This window comes from Rattus norvegicus, chromosome 12 (genome assembly GCF_021556685.1).
Source record: "Rattus norvegicus strain SHRSP/BbbUtx chromosome 12, alternate assembly SHRSP_T2T, whole genome shotgun sequence".
Lineage (NCBI taxonomy): Eukaryota > Metazoa > Chordata > Mammalia > Rodentia > Muridae > Rattus > Rattus norvegicus.
This window is the reverse complement of record NC_141545.1, coordinates 7,002,244-7,020,178: the sequence shown is the minus strand read 5'-3', so window position 1 is coordinate 7,020,178 and position 17,935 is coordinate 7,002,244. Positions and strand designations below refer to the sequence as shown.

Below are 17,935 nucleotides of genomic sequence, written 5' to 3'. Positions count from 1 at the left end.
ACATACACACACACTACTGTGACAAATTCATAGGCACACATACACACGCGCACACACACACACACACAGAGGCACATACACACCACATACCACACTGTCACACACACACCACTATGACACACTCACATGCACACATAGGCACACATACACACATGCACACCACACACACATATCTGCACACAGGCACATACACACCACACTGTTACACACACACAAGCACACACACACACCCCACTGTGGCACACTCACATGCACACATAGGCACACATACACATACATGCACCACACACACATCTGCCCACAGGCACATACATACCACACTGACATACACACACACATACACACATGTACACACACACAGACACCACTGTGACATACTCACATGCACACATAGGCACACACACACAGCACACTGTTACAGACACACATCTGCACACAGGCACATACACACCACACTGACACATACACACACACACACACACATATACACACACAGACACCATTGTGACATACTCACATGCACACATAGGCACACATACACACAGCACACTGTTGAGCACACACACACACTCACATGGGCACACACACAGCACACTATGACACATGTACACATAGACACACACACACACACACACACACACACACACACACACACTGCTCTGAAAAACGATGACTTCTGATTTCTTAAACACTGTTATGAACCTTCCGTGGAAGCTGATGGCTGGCAGCACTGCAGCAGCTGGTTTGTGTCCCTGACACAAATCTGGTTGCTATGGGATCCTTCCCATAGGAAAATATTCGTCAGTTCCAGGTGCCTGGGACACCAGACAGGCTTCGTGATGCGCAGATGAACGCAGCAGTGGGTTAGGGAGGAAGCCGTGTTGAGGAGCCCCAGGAAGGAGGCTGAAGAGGTTCATATCGCGTGTGGGGCATGGAGACTGTGAGGTTTTTACTATTTGTTTGCTTTTCACTGCCCAATGTGCGGCGGAGGGTGTTGTATGGCTCTGTTTCTGTAATACCAGGAATTGAACACAGCACCTCAGCTTGCGAGGGAGGCAGGAGCTCCATGACCACGCTGCACCCTTCATCCCCATTTCGTGCTTTGACTGCCAGTGGAATCTCAAAACCCGAGTGGCAGAGACGTGAGTCCGGAGACAAAACCAAGGGTTGATGGATGCCACGCTTTGCTCCGGAGGGGAAGTAGACACCACAGTAGAGCGTGGTGGCCTGAACTGGCATATCCGAAGTGGCGGCAGAATTACACATTTTAATCATTAGTCACTGAGTCATCTCCATCGTCCAGATTTATTCTCGCTGATGATTACATCCAGATAATGCCTGTTTCCAGTAAGACGGGAAGAACAAAGGAAAATAAATAAAACAGTTTCAGTCTCATAAAAAGTGCTTATACAAGAAGCAAAAAAAGCATGGGAAAATAGGAGGGTTTTGGGTTTTTTTTTTTTTTTTACTTTTTCCTTGAAGTCCCAGCGACATTGCAGCTCATGTGAAGTGCGGATGCGTGTGTGTGTGTGTGTGTGTGTGTGTGTGTGTGTGTGTGTGTGTGTACAAGGGAGGCTGTCCTACCAGACGGATGGCAGTGGCCATGTCTGAAAGTGACTAATAGCATATATAATCTCCTTTCTAAAAGAGCAGTTTATCTTTTTTTAAGTTGAAAACAAATGCATTTTCACTTTCTCCACAATGAGGGACATTTCTAGGGGAACCACATGTCTTCTCCTTTTAATTCTTTGCTCTTTTGACCCCATCCAATATTCTCCCTGGTAATAACAAACACCAGAGCAATGCAGGGTTCTCTGTTAGCAAATATGGCCGTTTAATATCTTCTCCCTATGGAAGCAAACTTTCCACTCTGTGCTAAATACCTTAAAATATGATATATTAAACATGAACCTACCTTCAAACTTAAAACAAATGGTCCCATCATTGCACAGTCTACATTTACAAAATGCATGCTAAGAGATCTGTTTTTTCTTTTTAAGACTCGGAATATTTTTGTAAAGTCAAAAGCTACCCATGGGGAATAGAGATGCTCAGTGGTTAGAGCACTGGCTGCTTTTCCAGAGGACCTGGGTTCGGTTCCCAGCACCCACCAGGCAGCTCATAGCTGGTTGTGACTCCAGTTCCTGAGTATCGGATGCCCTTATATTTCCTTCTCAGATACTGCATAATGTACACATACTACATGTAGGCAAAACACCGATCCACAGAAAATGAAATGGATAAACCTAAAACATAAAAAAGCATCACCACAATAAAGAGAATTTAAAAGCAGAACACTTACAAAAAAATATTAACCGTTTCTTTGTATTTAAACTCATGTTTATTTATGAAAGTTCTACAGGTACAGGGGTTCTACAGGAAATACCTGGTTTTAAAAGGTTAAGGTGTATGTGGCCCAGACACCATAAACAAAAATGTTTTTATTAGACATGAGCTGTGTCCACTACTCCTTTGCTGTGGCTTTTCTGCCGTGTGGAGGCCCCTGGGCACTAGGCCCACACAGAAGGCTAAAAGAGGCTGCATGGGTGTGTGTGTCTCTGAGGCCTCATGTCCACCCAGAAAGAATCCTTTCTTTCTCTTTCCACAGGTAAATGTAAATTAGCTCTAACATCCTTGGGCTCTCTAGGGTCACTCTGAACTAGTACCTAATAGAAACACACACACACACACACACACACACACACACACACACACACACACTCTTCAGCTTTAAAAGAACATTTTTGCTTAAGCTACCGGGGGCAGTGGGGGTCAAAGTTGTATAATCCGATTATGGTCTGTTATCAACACCATTTGAAGTTCCTGCTACCTTGATAATCACCTTGGAGCCTTGGGGACCTAGCTGGCGATAGCTTACCTTACTTAGGAGTATAGTTGACTGGATTTACCTCCTATCCTTTTTCCTGGTCCATACACTTCCTCTCCCCTGTCCCCAAGTCACAAGAGCTCCTTTTTGTTTTTCAGCAACTACAACAGCCGAAAAACAAGTTGATCAGTGTGGCTCTGAGGAAGATGGAAGGCTTGAGGTTGGGGCAGTCTAGGTTTGAATCTTGACACCATTGTTGGTCGTGTGCATGTTTCCCTATGGCTCTGAGTATCTGACTGCTGTCTGCAAAATGGTGTCAGTAAAGTCAACCACAGGGTATCATGAGATTAAGAAGCCATATGAGAGGCTTTGACTAGGTAGCCAGCAGCACTCTGCTTTGATGGTGTTTGAATGCTCCCTGTCCTCACCTCTATAAAAACTTTTAGGGATATCAGTCCAACAGGAAACCCAGTGTTCCCCTGAAGAACCTTCTGGAAAGCTTCCAAGACCTTTGGGAAATGTCGCTTAGTGATTCTACTTTTTCTCCTCATTTTTGCCAACAAATTCTCTTTTCAGCAAAGTTTGGTAAGCCCTACCTTAGAGATGGCCTTCCTCCACTCCTTATTCTATGTGGTGTAGACAGACTGAATTACCAATTAATGCATATATGTATAAATATATATACATATAGAAATTATATTAGAAAGTCTTGCTGTGTTTTTATCTGTTACTTATAGTCTAGCTTTCTTCAGAAGGACTTGAAAGAGTCCACAGTTAGAGACCAAGACTGGAAACAAAATACTTGTTGCAAATATCAACATCCTAGCGCAAGACCTGGGTCCTGGTTTACCCTCCCTCATCCTCAGTGTCTTCCTCCTTATGATGGAGGTGGCTAAATGAGCATTTCTCCACAGTATGTTGGGCACCATGCCTTACCTCTCATATCAGCAGTAGCCGAGTAGATTTCTTTTAGCAGAATCTTCCAACAGTTTACAGGAAGAAACTTGTTTAAATGAAGAATCACAGGATTTGGTGAGCCTTATAAACCCTTCTCATATGATGTGTGTTAAAGAGGACATTCCAGAATATGCCTTTTAGGAAAAGGGTGACATCTCAACACATAAAGGAATACCGAATACTGTGTTACCAAGAGATCTCTTTAGCTCCCAAATAGCTTATTCCCTGTTTAGTAAATACTGCAGTAAATGTTTATATCCAGTCAAACTATAAAATACCTTTGTACGCTGTAAAATTTTTCCCTTCTCTGTGACAAGTCAATTGTAGCGAAGCCATGTTTGACTGTGCTGTGTGTGCCTCCCATTGGTCAAGGGCTACAGGGACAGCGGACAGACAGACAGTAGGGGTCACAGATGCCTGCAAGTCCACTTCAGAGGAAGCCAGCCAAGGCCTCGTGCACCAAGGCGTGTTTGTGCGGCTGATGTGTAAACTGGTGTGGTCCAAGCTTGTTAACTTACCTAGACATCCTAAGGTCTATCTTAGAGTAACAGAATGACTTTTAAAATACGACTTCACTCAGGGTTCCCGTTTGGCATCCCGCCTTTATGCTCAATTCTGTTAGAATTGGATCACAAAACCAGAGAGCAGGTTGAGGATTTGGCTCAGTGGTAGAGCGCTTGCCTAGGAAGCGCAAGGCCCTGGGTTCGGTCCCCAGCTCCGAAAAAAAGAACCAAAAAAAAAAAAAAAAAAAAAAACAGAGAGCAATCAGACATGTTACACTTCATCCCCAAACTGAGAAAGAATGCACTGGGACTGGCTCAAGGGACCAGGAGGCAGCAGCTGAGCCTGTGGTTTTGTGGAGATGCTTAGCCTGGTAGGTCAGAGACCACACTGTGAAGTCATGCCAACCACTGGGATCAAGGCTTTCTGAGCAATGCAAGAGTCAGAGAAACCTCAGCATTCCATGCTGTTCCCTGGCACTCAGGGGGTTTCTTCATCTAGTTATTGAGGTATGGCCGCTGTCTACCCTCAGGCAGCCAGGGCACGAGTATGGGGCTTATCTTCTCGAGTCCGAGACACTAACTGCGGCATGAGTGTAACTGATTATCAGCACCCCATCGCGTTTCATTTTCCAAATCACAAGATTCCAAATCACAAGGCTCTGAAAAGACTGTCAGAGGAGAGCCTTCCTCTTCCAGGTAAGGCTCAAGGTTGGGAAGAGGCAAGTTTTGCAGACAGTCACACGGCCGGCAAGCAGCTCCTTGGGGTCACCTCATTAGGTCCCTCTCAACTCACCCCTGAAATAACAACCTGTCTCACCCAAGCCCTGCACTCTGCAAGGTCTTTCCCCTTCATCTCTGACCTTATAAAGCATAGAGTACGAGCAATGAAATCATTTTTCAAAAGTAAACCTTAATCATCTTAAAGTCACTTTGCTTATGGTCTGGCAACCTTCGGCGGTTGCACCATTGAAGCTGTCCCCAGAAATAAACACTTAAAAAGGTGAAAATTGCGGATGTAATTTTTGGCCCAGTTTCACTTTAGGAGCTATTTATGATGTTATCAAATACACTTTACAAATTGTTTATGAATTTCCAAAGCCTTTATTATTATTATTATTATTATTATTATTATTATTATTATTATATTAGAAATTTGAATAGTGCAATGCATCGGAATGAAATGAGGGCTTTGCTTCTGTTTTGCTTTGATCAAACTTTCTGCGTGGTTGCGTCATTTGTGTTGAGCACAGCAGGACCATCCCAGTCCTGCATCCCTCATCGTCGCTGACCCATTTCAGTGCTGGTGCTGAGAGCTGCATGCTTAAAAACGTTTGTCCATTTGTCTCTCACACTGGCTCAGTTAATCTTTGCAATACTTTTTACTGCAAACTGTATCCGGGTCATTAAAAAAAAAAAAAAAAAGCCCCAAGCCAGTACTCACCACCCAGGGTAGAACCTTAGCCCAAGAGAAATTCCTTAGCCTCACATATCACAGTATAGCTTACACAGTAGGAAGCTTGTTTTTCTCCTAAGGAGCATTGGGAAGCCAGATTCTAAACTAGCGAAAGAAAGAAAGAGAGAGAGAGAGAGAGAGAGAGAGAGAGAGAGAGAGAGAGAGAGAAAGAAAGAAAGAAAGAAAGAAAGAAAGAAAGAAAGAAAGAAAATAAATCTAGGGTCAGGTTGCAGGCCGCCATTTTTACAGTAGCATGTAAGGATGTAGACTAGGTTGGTTTGGCTAAAACCCAGGGCGCTGAGCATAATAGGCCAAACCAGGGTGAGTTGAGCATCCAGCATCCTGAACCGAGTTTTTTCAACTTGAAAAAGACCGCAGAGTTTCTGACTTTAAAAGCACCCACGCTAAACAATGCTTAAATATGCAATACCTGATATTGCCTTAAATATTTACCTAAAATAAATACTTATTTTTATCTCTCTCATTTATTTTTGCTCTGAGAAATAGCCAGACTGCAGATAACAAGCCTATAATTCACTCTTCGGATCAGGCTGGCCCAGATCAATGTGGTTGGTATATGTGGCTCTCCCTTCTGGTTTTACGAGTATCCCAAGCTACATGCCTATGGCATTTAGGAAATAGAACCTGTTTAAATGCCAAAAGAGAATCGGGAATACAAGGCCTGAGAACCACAGGCACTGCCTGTCCCAGTCAATAAAAAGGAATAATTAAAAAGAAACACCAAATAGTCCTGGGAGTCTTAAGCCTAGGACTTGAGTTTATACGGAAAATCAATGCAAGCGTTCAGAGGCTTCTGTGGGAATTTTATTAAGGGGAAGCACCTCAGAGCTGTCATGTTCGTGGACTGATGGTCTAGGCACAAGAGCTCTCCTCATGGGGAGACTAGGATCAGGAAGGGCCGAGCCACCTGCCTAGGAGCCCCTCAGGGAATTGCCCTTCAAGTCTTGAAAACCCCCAGTTGCTTTTTAAATGCACTCGATGATCCTCTAAACTCTAAACGGCGCTAAAACAAACCTCTTAGGTCAACTGAAAGAGTTGTTTAAGGGGAAAAATTGAATCCCTTTCAAAAGCAGCCGTTACATGATCTATCTTGGTGTGGTAACTGTTGAAAGTTGGGTGGCTTCCACGGAGACAAAAATGAAGACAAGAGACCAAAGAGTTAAAAAAAAAAGTGCCCAGAAATTTTCTCCAGAACTAAGTATTCATTTTTTAAAATTTTTAAGTATATGGTCTATATAAGGTATTTCAGTATTCACACAAATGCTGGCTTTACATCTACAGTTTTCCAGACACACAGTGGCCATTGGGGATGGAGACACCAATGAGGCAGAGTTCTCTGTGCTCAAACTGCTCATGATCTTTAACATCTACAACTGTGTCTCCCTCCCACTCACCCTAGAGGTGAGACCATCTTCACATCTGGATACACTAAGCGCTTGCCAACTCCACATACAGCCCGAGGTGTCTGGCACATCCGGGGATCACTGGCAGGTGGAAATCACTGGCCCAGTCGCCTCTGTGTCTCTGGTGAATTCCCTCTCCTAGCCTAAGCACAAAAGATTCTGGGAACCCACAGTTGGCTCTGTGTTCATTAGTTGTTAAATGGCCATTCTGTCTCTGTCACAATCTTCTCTAGGTGTTTATTTAATGTTGTTTTCACACAGGGAAATTTAGCAGCAAGTCTGAAAGACAGGAAGTGACTCAGTGACCCTGGAGCGAGGTGTGGGGAGCGAGCTACAGGTCTGAAAGAGTATAGTGTCCCCTGGGGGGAGGGGGGAAACAGGGTTGGAATGTCAGAAAGGACAGCAACCAGTGATGTCAGCTCCAGGATGACTCCTCCACTTTCCCAAGACAGCTGGGAACTAAGGAAGCCTGGCTTCTCAGGAAGGTCCTGACAAAAGTTTGGTGGACTCTGGATTTTGCTAATAGACTCCATCCATCATGCCACAGATGAATTTTTTAAATCCACAATGTGGTAAATCTAAGAGAGAGAGAGAGAGAGAGAGAGAGAGAGAGAGAGAGAGACAGAGAGAGAGAGAGAGAGAGACAGAGAGAGAGAGAGAGAGAGACAGAGAGAGAGAGAGAGAGAGAGACAGAGAGACAGAGACAGAGAGACAGAGAGACAGAGAGAGAGAGACAGAGACAGAGAGAGAGAGACAGAGAGAGAGAGAATGTTTTACTCTTCATTTCAAATATTCTAAATTGGCTGGCACTATAATCATTTTATGAAGTAAATGCCATTATTGATTATACAATTAATCATCTCTAGCTTAGGATGTAAATCGAAGTCACACTTGCCCAAGAAGAGGGGCTTTGAAACAGTCAAGAGGCCACATGCATTCTGGAAGCAGAGGCAGGAGGATTGCAGGTTTGACCTGTGTAGCAAACACGAGGCCAACCCTGGCTTCACAGCAAGCCCCTGTTTCAAAAATACCAAAGTTAAATTTAAAAACAAGAGAATCCATGGACGCTTAAGGGCCTGCATTATACCTTCGTACCGGGGAGGAGGAGGTCCCTTAAAAACCCTGTCTTGGCTACATTTAGTCAGCTGTGGAACGTGTGTCTTTGGTGGGCCTTGTCTAGCCAGAGCTTCATGCATGATAGGCAAGGATTTTGCCACCAAGCTACATCCCCAGCCGCATGGAACGTTTTCATTGTGAGGTTATAATCTTCAAGGGTGTGTAAGAAGAGATCTGGAATTTTCCAACAGAAGATAATAGGCCAGTAGTATTTCAGAATAACTCGTGAGCTACATCTTTAGGGATAGCCAGTTTCAGCCCCTCCTGAAGACTGTCGATAATGAGGGTCATCGGAACAACATACTCAACCTTATACTTCAGTCCCCTTGAGGGGTTTGCTTCGTCAGACAGCGCCTGCTTCTTCCCACTCCAAACAGAATCTTCCTTCTTGAGGCCCTGATGCAAATTCTTGATGTTTCTTTTTTAACGTGAATGAAAACAAGAGGAGAGGAAGTGTGGAGGATTGGAATCTCGGCAGAGGCCCCGCGGGTCACCGGGGACCAGTGAGGTTCCTCTCTGCTCTCCGTGGTGGCCGGAAGTGGGAAAGCGGGCGATCATTTGCTCCCAGCTCCAAGTCTGTCTCAGCCTCCTCCACGCTGGAAGCTTCCTCTGTCTTCTCGAAAACATTAATTGAGCCCCTCTGGGGGTGCTTAGCACTGGGCTGACACAGAGGCTGACGGCTATGGAGGGAACCAGAGAGTGGAATAAACCAAAACATCCAGGGCTGGGGTAAGTGTGGGTGGGGATGCGGGAGCTTGAGGGAGGGAAGTGTGAGCCCTGGGTGGCAGGAGTAGGATAGGTAAAGAAATGTAACAGCTAAACATTAAGGAGGGAGGGGAGGTTAACGAGTGAGAATTGGCCGTTCAGATGAAGTGGGACAATGCCATCTTGGATGGACTGTGACGTCCAGCGGATGACGGAGGTGGGTTGGCGCAGTTCAGGAAACCCCGGTTGTTTGGCATCTGTCCTATGCAGGCCCTGGAAGTGGGAGGCACAGAGTGGTCTCCTCACTGAGACCTGTGCCCAGGAATCCCATGATATCCCGGGGAGTGTGAGTTTTCACTCTGGAGAGATTCGAGAATCGTGGATATCAAACAGCAAGATTGAGGCTGTCCCTGAACGCTCGTCCCCTTGCATGAGGTTGGTTGCGTTCTTGAGTACATGCACCTGAGGCATTCCGTGTGCATCGTGCAAATGTGTGCAAGAATGTCTGCGTGTGCAAGTCAGCACTTTATGTGGCTGAGCGGAGACTGCTTTTCGTGCTGTGATCTTGTGCTTAGGTAACCTCTGCTGTCCCTTGGCCTGTGTCTCATGCTTCGTTTGAGCCGAGCCTTTGGGCCCCACTATGGCATTCATGTGGTACCCAGAGGGGCAGTTATAAAAGAGTGAGTAAATAGGTCTCTCTAAAGTGAGAGTTTCTCTCTTTTGAGTTGCATGTGAGCTTCTTCAGCGAGGCAGATTGCTCAGGGGGCTTCAGACTACAGAATCGTACACCTCCTTAGAGCATCATTTTCTTCACACTTGATGGAGAGCTTTTTGTTAAAAAAAAAAAGTATGAGCACGTTATGTTCTTACTACAGATAGAAAATGTCAAAGTCATTGAGGGTGCGTTTTCTCTCTGTTGTGTGTTGATAGGGGAAGAACACAAGATTCATTTCAAGGAAGAATAATGGCTTTAGGAATCTATTTATGTCCTTATTTATTATGTGTATTGCTGTTTGACTGTACATCTGTCTGTGTGTGTGTCTGTGTGGGGGTGTCACATTCTCCAGAACTGGAGTTACATACAGTTGGGAGCTGCCATGTAGATGTTGGGAATTGAACCTGGGTCTTCTGGAAGAGCAGCCAGTGTTCTTAACTGTTGAGCCATCTCTCCAGCCCCACTTTGGGTTTTTAAGTGAGGGTCAATATAGAAAATTCATTCTATTCAGCAACTGGGAAAACAAAATCACATCCCTGTGTCCAGGCCAGGACTGCAGTGTGAACTAACTGCCCATCCTTTCTGTGGGTTCTCGCACCTCATGGCTTCTCATACGTACACATAATGAGATGTATGTTTTAGAGATAAACTGAGGCTGTGGGTTGTGGAGCCTTTTGCTTGGGGAGCCCAACTGTTTAACAGCCACCTTAATTTTCATGGTGGCTTTTGGTTTTCTGTTGTTGTCAAGGTCATTGTCTGTAATCTCTACTTGGTCTTCCTTCCATCTTCCTGTTCTTATTTAGTAAGTACACACACTCTTTTCTCCTCTATCTCTCTGTTGCTATTCTCTTTCTCATGAGTAACAAAAGTCACCTACCATCACTGTCATTATAATCACCACCACCATCACCACCACCATCACCATCATCATCACCATCACCACCACCATCATCACCATCACCACCATCATCTTCAGCCATGCCTTGTCCAAAGCTCACCTTGTCTTCGTTATTGATAGTAGCCACAAGTATCTCAAACCTACATTGAGCCCCTGCTGCATCCAATCCACTGTGCTCACACTTTCAGTCTATAAAGAGATGGGAGACCTGGTCACAGAAAGCAGATCAAGTAGTAATTCTGATGCCCATGGTGTCACAGAGTAGGGTAGACATCCTGTCAGACAGTTCTTAGAACAAGCGTCCAGTGAACTGTACCCTTGAGAAAGGAAAGGCATTAGGCAGAGTGGAAGGAAGGATGCTCCGAGTCGGCTCACCCTAACATATTACCCAGTTCCTCCCATTCCTGAGAACCCAAATAGTTATAGTTGAGCAGGGTTCAGGCATTGCGGTGACGTAACTAGCATCCCATATTTCCACTCCCCGATATGGCTGATTGGATGATTGTGAGGGTTAGTGATGGTTCCTCCATTCATTTTCAGGGAGTTCTGGCATGTCCACACTGAACCCAACCTCGAATCTTTGAGCCAAAACTCAAGAGGAAGCCTGGCCTTTGGCTCACCCCCAGAACTAACCTCATTCTCCTAGGACCCGAGTCACCTCTGGTCCCCATCACTCCTCCAGAGCCACATCTGGAAGGCCTCTAAACTGCACATCAATGATGCATTATTGATTAAGTCCGGGTTCGGGCGCTCTGCCCAACTGCAGCCCCAGAAACAGGTGTATCAGACTTTTCTAGTAGAGTAAAACAGAAACGGTGGTACTGCCCAGCATGTGGCCGCCAACTTCCCTGAGTCAAAGCAGGAAAGGAGAAGGAAAACAAAGGAGAATTTCCATGGAGAAGGGTCCTTGGCCAGAGACTTCTTAGAGTGCTTTGGCAGGAATAAGCCTGCAGTCTACTCTGGCTTGCGATTCCTGCAGAGTAAGGAAAGCCTTTCCCAGCTGCTCTCGGTTCAGCACCTACAGAACACACACCAGGTTCCATGTGCTCTGCCAGGCACTCGTGGTTGCCAGAGTGAGTAAGGTCCTCAGAGCGCTGTGGCTGGATGGAAGAGACAAGCGCACTGAGAACATGCCAAGATAATCCCATAAGGACCGTTACAGAGAAGAGCCAGGCCAGCCTTCCATTCTAGCATCTCTACTGAATGCGTGTAGAAGGTAAATGCGTGTGAGTCAGGAGGGGAAGACACGGGACTGGGGTGGATGGAAAGATACAGAGGAAGCAGTCGGAGCTAAGTGTGGGGTGTTAAGCCCAACCTGGGCTGGGAACTCTGGGCACTGCTGGACAGCTGCGTGGCCCTGCCTCGCAGTGGCCAGGCCATGGAGATACAGTAGGCCGTAATTGTGAGCAGACACTCCAGTCCAGGACTGCTTATTGCATAAGGCTCATTGGGATTCTAGTGCAGTAATCCTGGGTATGGGGCCTAAACAAGGAGGAAAGAATGGGGTTAAAGAGGAAAGGAGGAATTTGGGAAATATCTCAGTGACAAATGTAGGGGTCCCTGAGGTTGTGTTTGTAAGACTTTGGAGAATTAAGAAAGAAGGGGAGTCCCCAAGGTGTTCCACTGATAGAACACCATTCGACTTATTTATTTAACTAGATTCTTCCCACATAGCCAAGTGTTACTAAGACACAAAGTCAAGGCATGTGTTAACCAGACTGCCGTGGCTTTGACCAGCACCTGAGAAAAATAAAGGAGAAGGCCTCGCTTTGGCTCAGGGTTCCAGTAGTTTTCCTACCATGACAGGGAGGCAGGATGGCCAGAATGGAGAAGGGAGGAGGAATGGAGGCTTCCCTTATTTCATTTGGGCCCCTCGCTTGTGCCATTCAGGCCAGTGTTGCTCACTGAGCTGGTCCCCCAAGACACACCCGGAGGTGCACCCAACCAATCTCCAAGGTACTTTTCACCCAGTCAAGATGACAGTTAAAACCAATGATGTTAGCAGATGACCAGCAATGTCGGATGATGTGGGAGAGGATCAGATGAGTTTGCACACACAAAGGATGACTGTTGTCTCTGAAATGCCTTCAGTCTGTGTTTGTGCAGAGGTCATTATGCACCTGTGCACCCCAATGTGAATTACACGTCCCTCCCTAATAACGAAAATTGAGGTCAAATACTTGAAAGTCCTACAGTTCTTTTCTATGGTCGTGATTCAGCCGTGAGAAAGATAAGTTCTCCACGTTTCATAATTTGATTGGCCGCACGATGAAGACTAGAACAGAACTGCCCATCCTTGACTTCCTTGAAAGAAACAGAGAGACAGAGAGAAAGAAATGGAGAGAGACAGGGAGACAGAGGCATGCACACAAAAAGGCATGCATACACAGAGAAAGACAGACCGAGAGAGGAATTACACACAAAGAGGGATGCACACACAGAGAGAACAATGTTTCTAAGCAGCAAGCTGTCCAGGCCCCTGGATCCCATCTAAAATCCCAGGTTAAGAACTCCAGACCATGGAAAGGCACGAGGCCCTGACCCCTGGCTGAGGAGCCCTTGGTGGGGGTTGGTCCTGGAGTCCTCCCTTTCTTGGTAGGTTGCCTGCATTGCAGTGAGCAATCCCATACCCATGCCCATACCTGGACTCCAAAGTTGGAGTCAGTGGATTTTTTATGGGAAGATAGAGCATTGGGAGGAGGACTTCAGAGGAATTAGAGGTGGGGGAGTGGGGGTGGATATAATCAAAAGATACCACGTGCACCTATATAATTCTCAAAGAATACATTATAAAACTTATTAGTAATTGTAAAACAGGGATCCAGACCATCCATTTGTCTGACCAAGACAGACTTCCTATTGTTTTTTTAAAATTACATGTATGTAATTTTTAAAAATTACATGCATGTACTGACTTGTTCTTTATTTCGGGAAAACAGAAGTTCGTGGAGTACTGTTTTCAAAAGTTTCTAATCAGCGTTAGTTACCATCTGAGCAGACAGACAGTGCTCCTTATAATCTTCTAGACACAAGCACAAAACAGTTCTGTCGTATAAAGGTAACTGAATTTCAGTTTATTTGCACGATGCCTAGATAACTTTGCATGTTACATTCTTACAAAGCAGGTCCATGCACAGAACCCTAGCGTATTTTTCACAATAAGAATGGACCTGATATGGTGCCTACCTGGGAGACCCAGGACCTCTCCTTGAGGTCGCTGACCTTGGCCACATATCAGCCCCCAACTTTTCCAAGTCATTAATCCACAGGAAGCCCCTTTCCTTTGCTCACACTTACTCATCTGGTCAGATTTTCCTCATGACATGGAAAAACAACATTCTGAATGTGTGTTTCCCCTGCTGAAGCCCACATGTTTGATAGAGATCTTTTTCCCAAGGTTCTGCTGTGCTTGGCTCTGTTTTAAGACATCTTTGACCTTGACATTGCTGTGTACCAGGCATACGGAAGCTAATATTTTACTAGTAAGCGCATTGTGCGCTTTAATAGCAAACCCACCTTCCTCCAGCTGGTATTCATATTCCCAGAGTAACAGCCATTTAGGAGAAGCCTTACTGCAGCCTTCAAGGTGTCACATCTCATTTGTGACTCCCTACACATCTGACTTAGTAGAGAGACTGTAATATCGCCTTCTGAGGAATACAGAATGACTCGTGTTAAGCACCTTGTCAAAGGAGGAACTGAATGTGGGCTGACAGGTGCCACATGGCCCTGGGGCCCTCCAACATGCATGCATATAAACCCATACGAACCTGCTGAAGGCAGGAAGGCGTGAGCTCTCGAGATTCCAAGGCTCTTGGCAAGCGTGGAGGGGTCCTCCAGGCAGAACCATCTGAATCAAATGTCACATCTTCTGGGCTTTCGTGATCACCTTATCTAAATATACACTCTTTGCTGTGAACCCTGGAGAATACCACACCCCCCCCACACACACACCCTCACACACAGGGTGTGCTTTCCTGGTTTGTACTGAAACCTGTTTGCCTTATCTGACTGACTTAGAGCCCTTCCCGTCCAGAAAGGCTAAGCTCCTGTACCTGTGGAATGGCTTTACAGACGTGCAGTCATTTAACCCTTTAACAGTCCTCTGAGGAAATCTCCAACCTCTAGTCTTACTCTACAGCTGAGGTTGCTGAGGCTACCCCAGGTCAGGGAGGTTGTGAGACCTGGAGCTGGAATTTAACCTCAGCCTTGGCTTCCAACCACGGCCAACTTTGTTCCTTCCTGTGTCCCCTAGTTGGTGTGCCCTTCAATTCAGGACCGTTCTCTGGAAAAAGTGGCCAACCATCTCCAGAGAGGAAAGTAAGTATATGATTGAATGAGGAAGGAAGGAAGGAAGGAAGGAAGAAAGAAAGAAAGAAAGAAAGAAAGAAAGAAAGAGAGAAAGAAAGAAAGAAAGATGAAGCTAGAATATATCTTATCTTTTCACTTCCCTGGAAAGCAGTGGCATTGACTTTGCATAAAAGTGAGATCCCCTTCTCTGTTGAGACGTTTCTGATGTGCACTTTTAACGGATTTGCTAATTCCATGAAAAGGGGTCATAGTGTGTGTGTGAATATCATGAAGGCAGACTTATGGGGTCTGTAATCTGCCAGAGTTCACTTGTTCATTTTTAAAAGGTGTAGAGTTTGCCCTTATTTAGTCCTATTTGTCGGCTTTCCCTCTCTCTTTTTTTAAAAGCAAACCTTGAAACTTCAGCAAGCCAAGAAATACCAATCGCACACCTAAAGTGAAATTCATTCTGGATATTATGTAAAAACATGTATGGGAGGTCAAAGATAAGGAGCAACTGTTACATAAGGCGCCTGCTGTCCGAATACCTAAGAGTTCCAAGAAGGAAGAGATGGGAACACGGCCTGCCTTGACCTTGAACTTCCTGACTTGTGTTAGTTTAAGACATCCCTGTGGCATCGTTGAAGCAGAGCTGCATGTATAAACTTCCACTTGGAATTTCCCCTGTGAGTCTGCTGAGAATATAAATCAGAACCATATGAGATGTGTCCTAATCCAGAATGTAAAGTAACATGGGAAATGTCACCCCAGAAAGTACTCAGTGACATCCATTCATTAGGACATGCATGCTTTCTTTTCTCTTTTCCTAAGAACAAAAGCCCCAAGGGAAATGGATTTATTTTAAACTGGGGAGTATGGAAGCCTTGGATGATAACAAGAGAGGGTCTTAAACTAATGGCAGTGGGAATATTATTTAGCCACCTCAGATGTTTGAAAGGATATCTGTTGGAATTGTCAACTGAAAATAAAGATTTATTAGGAGATTGTGTAAGGGTAGACAAGATGATTCTGCTGGTCAAAGTACTTGGTGCTAAAGCCGGGCAGCCTGTATTCAATCCCCAGAGCTCTCAGAGGAAGGAAAGAACCAACTCCTGAATGCTTCTCCACATGTGTGCTGTAGGACACTCAAACTGTTTTTGTTCTTTTGCTTGAGCGCTTTCTCTCTCTCTCTCTCTCTCTCTCTCTCTCTCTCTCTCTCTCTCTCTCTCTCTCCCCCTCTCACATACACACACACACACACACACACACACACACACACACAATCACAAACACTAGCTAAAATAATTGTTTAAGGACTGGAGAGATAGATTCTTTGAGGTTAAGAGCTCTCTGCTCTTCCAGGGGACCTGCGTTCAGTCCTCAGCACCTGTATTAGGCAGCTCACAGCCATATGGAACCCAAGCTCCAGGGGATCTGGTGCCCTCTTCTGGCCTCCACAGGCAATACACTCATGTGCACATTCATACACACATACACAAAATTAAATAAATCTTTAAGACTAATAAATAAATAATAATATACTTAGCCCAGATCTATGTACACATTTTTATAATAAAATGACAAGTAGCCGCATGATAACTAGGCACAGTCATCTCGAAGGGCATTTTCTATTCTGTTCTTTTCCTTTCATTTTTTTTCACCCTTTTGTTTGCCTTGTTACTCAAAGAGAGAAAATTGAAATTACCCCTCCCCCACGCCCACCTTCCTGGATTTGTTTCAGGAAGATGCTCAGCCTTCCCTGCCTACCCCTTCAGCCATCAAGATCCACAGAAGTCTCTTGCTCACTGACAGTAGTACATTGGCATGCAGCCTAGGACTAGCTTCCTTGTAGATTGCTGTCTTTATGCAGGTAAGGCAGGCACGAGATAAGGTAAGGCCTGTGATTGGGCAGTGAAAAAGTAAGGCGGGCACAGAGTTTTGAAGGGAGGAAAGAAAGAGGAGAAAGAAAAAAGAAGAACCAAGATCTGTGTGGCCTTAAAGGGTCACAGGTAGTTGTGAATATTTCCTACGGGATGGATTCCTATAGGTCAATTTGTCTTATCTAGGTGGGCGGTTTACATTAATATTAATTGGTTTAGGGGTTGGGGATTTAGCTCAGTGGTAGAGCGCTTGCCTAGGAAGCACAAGGCCCTGGGTTCGATCCCCAGCTCTGAAAAAAAGAACCAAAAAAAAAAAAATTAATTGGTTTAGAGTTTATTATGTGGATGTTTTGTGGGATGAGGACTTACTGATATAAATCTGATGGCTAAATTACAAGCTTATTGAGTTTTGACTTGAATGGGTAACCGGAAACTGTGACTATAACCACAGGGGGCGGATGCTGGGACTGTGAGCAGGGTCCTTGGCAAGAGAGTTACAAGATGGCGGCTGCAGGGCTCAGACAGTAGCCGTTGGCAGCATGGGATGGAGATTGGGAGCTTAGTGGTTGAGATGCATTGCTGACTGAGATGAAAATACCCTACAGATGCCCTGTGGCCCACCGGGGCTGGCACTAGTGTAGGATGGTAGTTTATTTATTTAATAATTACCGGTAGCTACACTTCCGGTCTATTCTTTAGTCTCTGGATGACTCGAGTCGGATATGCAAATGATAGCAATGCTGTGGAAAGAGTTGCTTCCCTGCATTGCTCGTGTCTGCACCTGTTCAGCTCAGACCTATTTTCCTTCTGGATCTTTTATATATGAAGTTGATTGAGTCCCTGCAGACAATACAGAAGCTACAGAGAGCCAACTGTATCTTCATTTGATGTTCAAAAGTAAACATTGTATCTTTACACAGCAATATTCAAAAATAAACATCGTATCTCTCCACAGAAGCACGCCTTACAGCATGGCTGTCTTTAAGGAAGTCTCGCTTACCATGCTGTCTGAGTATAGCAGAAAAATCAATGTAGTCCCTGGCTCAGCAGTCCCAATGGTTCTTTCAGCTTGCGCAGTGGTCTGGCTTAGTGTCATGCTGAAATCAACATCTCCTGTGTCATGTCATTGTGTCCTCTCCCCTGTTTGCTGGTGCCACGGTGATGAAC

General features: G+C 45.2%; 1 protein-coding gene across 26 annotated transcripts in view; it reads left to right on the top strand.

Annotated features, from left to right (window-relative positions):
- Positions 1-17,935, top strand: part of Stard13 (StAR-related lipid transfer domain containing 13) — a 396,493-nt gene that overhangs the window by 305,856 nt on the left and 72,702 nt on the right. For 2 of the 26 annotated variants that reach the window (XM_087579101.1, XM_087579095.1), the window contains exon 1: positions 8,815-9,009. The gene's annotated coding sequence lies outside the window, so the exon portion shown is untranslated. 26 annotated transcript variants of the gene reach the window in all.